This window comes from Lathyrus oleraceus, chromosome 5, assembly GCF_024323335.1.
Source record: "Lathyrus oleraceus cultivar Zhongwan6 chromosome 5, CAAS_Psat_ZW6_1.0, whole genome shotgun sequence".
Taxonomy (NCBI): domain Eukaryota; kingdom Viridiplantae; phylum Streptophyta; class Magnoliopsida; order Fabales; family Fabaceae; genus Lathyrus; species Lathyrus oleraceus.
The window spans coordinates 25,125,171-25,132,774 of record NC_066583.1 but is presented as its reverse complement, the minus strand read 5'-3'; the positions used below and the strand labels follow the sequence as shown (position 1 = coordinate 25,132,774).

Genomic DNA, 7,604 nt, shown 5'->3' with positions numbered 1-7,604 from the left:
CCTGGGTCTTTTAGTTTGGGAGGCATGTTATTCTAGATTATGGCGCTACACTCGGCAGTAAGTGTAACTGTTTCGTCATCCTCAATCTTTTTCTTATTGGATAGGATTTCCTTAAGAAATTTGGCATAGGAGGGCATTTGTGTGATGGCTTATGTAAAGGGTATCGTAATGTTTAGTTGCTTCAGAAGTTCAACAAATTTCCTAAATTGACTCGCAGTTTTAGAACTTTTGAGTCTTTGAGGATACGGAATGGGTGGTTTATAAGGAGGTGGAGGCACATAAGGTTTTTCTTTCTCTTCGGCCTCTTGGGTATTATCTTCTGTTTCCTTTGGTTCAGTCACCTGCTCAGTTGAGGTTTTATCTGGTTTTTGGTACATGGCAGGGTTTTGGAGTCTTGGATCTACGGGTCCGTCTACTTCTTTTCCACTCCTCAGTATAACGACATTTGCATGTCCCTTTGGATTAGGTTGCGGCTGTCTAGGAAATGTTCCAGCTGGAGCGGCTGTAGATGCTTGGTGTTGAGCCACTTGTGAAATCTGTGTTTCAAGCATTTTATTGTGGGTGGCTAAGGCGTCTACTTTGTTCGTTAGTTGTTTAAGTTGCTCGCTAGTGTGTATGTTTTGGTTCAAGATGTCTTTGTTTGTCTGAGCTTGGTAGCTATGAAGCTTTCCATCATCAATTCGAGATTTGACTTCCTAGGCATGTTAGGAGCATTATTAAATGGCTTTTGATATCCAGGCGGAACAGCTGGTGCTTGGCCAGGTGCATACATGGCATTGTTATTCTTATACGAGAAATTAGGATGGTTTTTCCAACTTGGGTTGTAGGTATTCGAATAGGGATTTCCTTATGTGTAATTCACTTGATCGGTTGGGACTCCTGCTAATATTTGACATTCTTGTGCAGTGTGTCCAGGGTTTCCACATAACTCACAGTTTGGAGTTACAGCGGCCACGGTGGCTGCGGGTGGTATGGTCAAGTTATCTAATTTTTGAACAAGGGCATCTACCTTTGCATGAACATGGTCAAGGCTACTGATTTCGTACATTCCACCCTTTGTCTGGGACTTTTCCACTGGAGTTCTTTCACCTCCACGTTGGCAATGGTTTTGGGCCATGTGTTTCAATGAGTTGATAGGCTTCGTTGTATGGCTTGTCCATAAGTGCACCGCCCGCGGCAGTGTCTACTGTCAGTCTTGTGTTATACAGAAGCCCATTGTAAAATGTGTGAATGATCACCCAGTCTTCGAGACCGTGATGTGGATATATCCTCATCATGTCCTTGTATCTCTCCCACGCTTCGTAGAGAGATTCTACATCTTTTTTCCTAAATCCGTTGATTTGAGCTCTCAGCATAACAGTTTTGCTCGGCGGAAAATATTGGGATAAGAAAACGTTCTTCAGTTCTTCCCATGTCGTAACGGAGTTCGAGGGCAAGGATTGCAACCAAGCCCAAGCTTTGTCTCTTAGTGAGAAAGGAAAGAGGCGCAGTCTTATCGCATCTTGAGATACACCATTCGCCTTTACAGTATCTGCGTACTGCACAAACTTGGTCAGGTGTTCATTAGGATCGTCCGTAGGATTTCCAACAAATTGATGTTGTTGGACGACTGATAATAGTGAGGGTTTCAGCTCGAAATCGTTTCGATTGATAGCGGGGGCAGCAATACTGTTGTGAGGTTCTTGTTGGGACGGGGTAACGTAGAATTTAAGAGGACGATTCTGTGGTCCTTCTTCAGCCATGTTTGGTTTTTCTTCTGGTTTAGGAGGAGAGAAGATATCAGGAATATCGTACTTTTGTTGATATTCGTGTATTCGGCGTCTCACGTATAAGAAACGCTCTAATTCAGGAACTGGTGGTGCTAAGTTATCGCCTTGTGAGTGAGTACTTGGCATACAATCAGGGAAAGAAGGGAGAGAAGATTAGTTTTTATTTTTACCTTAGTCTATACCGTGCAACGAAAGAATCGCACTATTCGACTAAAACAGGTCCCCGGCAACGACGCCAATAACTTGATGCTCGATCTGGCTATATATAAAATATAGTCTATTGGGTACTTGACTGCAAGTGCACAGTCCAGTCGCTTTAGTTTTAAAAGATATCGATCCCACGGGGACCTATGGTCAAACTAGTGTTATTGACGTCACTATGTTTAGCTAAGGGAATGATTAGTAGAAGTTTGGGGATAAAATAGTAAATCTAAGGGAAATGTAGTTTTAAGAAAGAATTGATGGAAGGAATAAGTATGCAGCGCATTAATTGTCAGGGATTCGATAAGTCACCGGTGAATAGTTTAAATGCCAAATATCTCTCAGTAGAAAATATTTATTTAAAAAGCTTTATCTCACACTCTCGTGATTGTTGATTCAGTCTATAGCTTTAAGTCAGAATGTACGCTATCGCTGTCCCATTTGAAGTTAAAATTACTTTTTGAAAATAAATAAGTTCTAATTACTTTTAAAGTGCTCTCGCTGTTTTTAAACTCAATGCCTAATTTTTACTATCTAGCTCGAGCCTCACGCTCTCGCGATTGTTGGTTCTTACCTTAGTTAATTTCTCACTCTTGTGGCAAAACCGTATTAAATAGCTTTTCACGCTTTTGTGATAAAGTTAATTAAATTTAAATTAAAAACTTTAGCTTAAAAGATTGTTTGAGAAAAAGGGTTTTCACCGATTACTATTAAATCCCATCTAATTAAATTGCTACATACCGATACCGGTAATTTAGCCGGACATGTTAAATAAGGCAAACACAACGCATATACAGATCAACATTGCGGCAAACATGATTATAATAATAATTGGGCAATAATAATAATAATAATTCAATAAAAACCTGGAAATCGAAGTAACAGAGTATAGCGATTCTTGGAGCACTTGAGCAGTCCTCCACAAGTCGGTAGGCTTCTGCTTCTTCAATACAAATTGCTTACTAAAATTAAATAAAGTGCAGTAGTTCCCCAGTGTAGGAAACTACTACTATGGCTTACTGGAAAACAGAAAGGAAAGGAAATTCTAAAAAGAATGGCGAATAAACTAAGGCATCGGAAACAAGGTTACTGAAAAGAAAATACTAAAAAGCTAGAAAGCTGTAAAACTAAATTGCAGAGCGTAAGTGTGAATGTAGGCGTTCCCAATTTTTCCCATTTGGGTCCTTTATATAGTGCTCCTTTAGGTCTTGGTGGTTGAGATTTTTAAGGAAGACTTGGTTTGAATGAGGAATCTGTGGGAGTCAGGTTGTTGGAGGGAATTTAGGCACGTTTGGGTGCCTGTGATTGACTGTTTCAAAGCGCATATTGTGGCCGCGTGACGCTCGTCATGGGCCTGTGACGGTCGTCACAGTCTGGGTCGTGACGAGCGTCATGAATCTGTGACGGTCGTCACATCAACAAATTTTGCATATCCTGTTTTCTGCTTTTTCCTGTGCTTTCTCATCTGTTTCTTCTTCTTTTTCTTCCTTTTCTTCATTTTGCTCATTAATGCATGGAGATTTAAATACCTGCAAAAACAACACGAGTATTTGCGCAATAATTGGGATATTAATTAAAATGGTATGATCTTTGAGTGTAAATCAAGGCAAATATCTGATGTGTTTTCGCGTTATCAGCGATCCAAAACGTAGCGGAATTTAAAAATTTCTCCTTTAGTGATCCTTACGAATGGGCATGATCAGTGATAGAATCATTACCTCTTGTGGCGATTGAAACCTTTGATGCAGATCTACGGAGCGATCAATCTCAGTATTAGCTGCTACGAATGAAGGCTTTGAGTGAGAGAGAGTGTCATGGCGCGAAAAATACCTGAGCGTAAGGAACGCTCGAAATATAAACAAAACAGAGTCGCCATCGAACTTTATTTATTCCCAAAGAGTGAAAGGGAAAATATCGATAAAACCCACGAAAAAACAAAAAGAAATGGTCGTCGCAACCAAATAGGGTTCGGGAGTCGGTTATGCAAGGGGAAGGTATTAGCACCCCCCACATCCATCATACTCAATGGGACCCATTTAATTAGTTTCATGTTAGAGTGTTAGCGTGATATCATTTGCGATCTTCTACTTATCGGGTGAGGAAAGAGAAAGAAAGAAAGGAAAGACTTAGGGTTTTTAATATTAATGTGCCTGACAAGATTTCGCAATCCTGCTCCTACGTATCTCCAGGTGCTATGAAGAACTCAAGGCATACGTAGTTCTACCCAAAGAGAACTACTAGAGGGATTGGTTTTAAAGAGAGTGATGCTTGGATCATATTTGAGCGATTAAACCTTTACTTGCTGTTCACTCTTGGAGGCTGAAGTCTTTGTTTGTTTCGCATCAAAATAGATGTTGCATACTCTTTTCTAGAGAAAAAATTCGGGGTCGCATGAGGGCGGAAGATAAGTTTGATGAGTTTGAGTTGATTTTAAGCGGAGACAGGCATCCAAGCAGGGAGCTCTACTGCAGTACTCGAATGCCCGAAAAGGAAAAGGCCTAAGCCCAATCACTCTCTTTTCATCCAAAAGTTTATTATGAAAATGTGTGGCAAATTAGGTCAAAATTCATTAACGGAAGACGATTAATCAAACATAGAGATCTACAGCAGTGCCCAAATAATCGGGAAAGAAAAGGTCGATACCCAATCAGTCTTTTTCTTCTATAAGAGAAATGACCTAATTCTAGTAATTATTGTATTTTAATATGGAAGACGAATGTTTGAACATTGAGCTCTACAACAGTATCCTAACATCCGAAACAGAGAAAGTCTAAACTTAATCAGTTTCTTCCATTTTTATTGTGAAAAGCTTTTGAAAATAGGGGACGACTTGACGTTGGATCAAGCGTCTGAAGTTGACTTATGAAAATAATTTGGATGTGGCGGGGGCAGTAAAATTATTTACATGTGTGATATGATATGGATTACCTAATTAATCTAAATGCATTAAAATCAATTAAACAAATAATCAAATCAAATCCATTTAGCAATCAAGCAAATAATTAAATAAATTACAATCATCTTAATCAAATAATAAAGATTAATCAATTACTAATAAAATAATAAAACTAATCAAAAATAAAAATAAAAATAAAAACAAAATATTAATCATAAGAGAAGGTACATCATAACATGGGGTATAAGTTAATATAAGAAAAGAGGATCCAAAACCAATGTACCCTATCTATATAACCTTTACAATTCATAAAAATAAAAATAAATAAATAATAAATAATTTTGAACATGATAAAGGAACAATGTTAACACCCATGATATATATATATATATATATATATATATATATATATATATATATATATATATATATATATATATATATATATATATATATATATATATATATATATATATATATATATATATATATATATATATATATATGAAACTCTAAAAGTATATATATGTATGTAACTGCACAGTAAATATATATGAAACTTTACTGATAGTATAAAATTGACAATAGCATCTATATACACATATTTAAAATGTTCACTAAAAATGAATCATATATATTATCTATATATAAAACATGAAAGTAAAGTATATATATATATATATATATATATATATATATATATAAACTCAACTGAACATATAGGGAGGAACACACATATAAAAACTCCAACCGAAACATGCATGTATATATACAATAACTTAAACTGAAAAATAAAAAATACTACACATGTAAAATGTCAAACTGAAATAATGCATATCCATATATATAAAATTCAAAGAAAACATTATATATCTATGCATAACAATCTCAACTGAAACATTATATATATAACTCAAACCAAACAAACTTATTAATACATATATTAATTCAACAGATCAAACTTTTAAAATGAACATACAACAACACAACTTAAAAAGATAACAAGGTGAAGAAGTTACCGACGGTAGTAATGACGACGAGTAGCCACACGGTTTTGTACGGTTTCGTAGCGGCAGTCGACAATAGAAATTTTGTTGTTGATGTTTAACGTTTGATGTTCGATGGAGTTTGTTGAGAGAAGGTGAGTTACCAATTATAAACGGCGAAGAACATGGTGGCACGAGGGTGGTGTTCGCGCGGAGGATGGTGAGGATGGTGTCACGCAGATGAAACTCAGTGGCTCCTTTTTTTCATTTCCAACATGGCGCTGATGTGTGTTGTTTTTCTCTTTAGAAAGTGAAAATGACAATGACTAAAGTAGAAAAAGTAGATCCTGGAACAAGCTTTTTTAAAACCTTTTAATTCTTATTTTCTTACCATGAGAGAAAGAGATATTTATGGTATGAGAAGGCGAAACATGGTCTTATGTGGACGACAGAAAAAAGGGAGCCACATGGTAACAATTGAGTGGGGGATGAAAAGATATTGTTTTATTTTTTTTCTTAAATTAAATTTTCTTTAAAAACTCAAAAACTAAAATATTAACAATTTAAAATAAAAAACGAAAATGCAAAAATAAAATTAAAATAAAAACTTGGAAAAATCTATTTAATTCCAACGACATTTTGGTTAAGAATAAAAAATAATCGAATAAAAAATAATCGAATAAAAAATGAATAAAAATCTGGAGAAAAAATGCCCCCAAAAATAAATTGAACGCATCAAACTTATCAATTTGAAATAAACTTCTCAGAAACATACAAGTTTCAATCAGATTTTGAAATAAAAATCGACCGGTTAAAATGTTCAGACTGATTAAAATGCGACTGAAAAAGTAGTCGACAAATTAAAATGAGCATGCCAAATTAAAATATGCAAATCGTAGATTAATAAAACTGACGTCTGCAAGCTCAATTTTGAAATTCCCCGCCTGATAATTCGACGTACAGTTGAGAAACAATTTGACCGATCTGTCTGTAGATCCGAAAAATTATTTTGTGTGACATTTTAAGTGTTATACAAAACAAAATACATGTTGTGACAAGTATACAAATGCAAACGTCTTGTAAATGAACTGAATTGTCGACTGAATAAACGTGAACAGACAATTAGATGCAAATGAATCACTCTTGAACCATTTGCTGTTGATTCTCAAACACAAACAAAACCCTATAAAGATTCAGATGGTGACAATACTCCTTGATTATCATCTTCTGAACCTCTGAAACAAGATGCAATAGAATGAATGATGCACTGAGATTTGAGAAATTAAATCTTTTGATTTCTCAATCAACAGATAACTGAATGAATGTTATCAAGATCAGATAAAATGCCAGAACTCCTGACTTTTTATCTAAACTCTGATAAATGCTTTTTGACTAATGAAATGCACGACAAAATGGACCGAATCATGCTATGCTGATGCGAGTGAAAAACTCAGGGTAAAATTTAGGGTATGACAGCTGCCCCTATTTAAATATCTTTAACTGGAGGATATGAAGAACTCTTGTCTTCAAATCATCATGCTGAAAGATAGTTTAAATACCAAAACAGACCCAAATTTTTCCCTTCTATGGGAAAGAAAGATATGTTTGTGATTATAGATGAATGCACTGGGTTTTAAGAAATACTCTCGATTTCTTAATCAGCAAACAGTAATGTAAATGAATGCAACGAGATTTAAGAAATACTCTTGATTTCTTAATCGTCGGGTGGTTTGAATGTAAATGAAGGTTTAA

General features: G+C 35.5%; 1 non-coding gene across 1 annotated transcript; it reads left to right on the top strand.

Moving 5' to 3' along the window:
* Positions 1-1,248: 1,248 nt before the first annotated feature.
* LOC127089364 (small nucleolar RNA R71) lies at positions 1,249-1,355 on the top strand. Its single transcript, XR_007790974.1, has one exon. It is a non-coding gene; the product is annotated as a small nucleolar RNA R71 (small nucleolar RNA).
* The last annotated feature ends 6,249 nt before the right edge of the window (positions 1,356-7,604 follow it).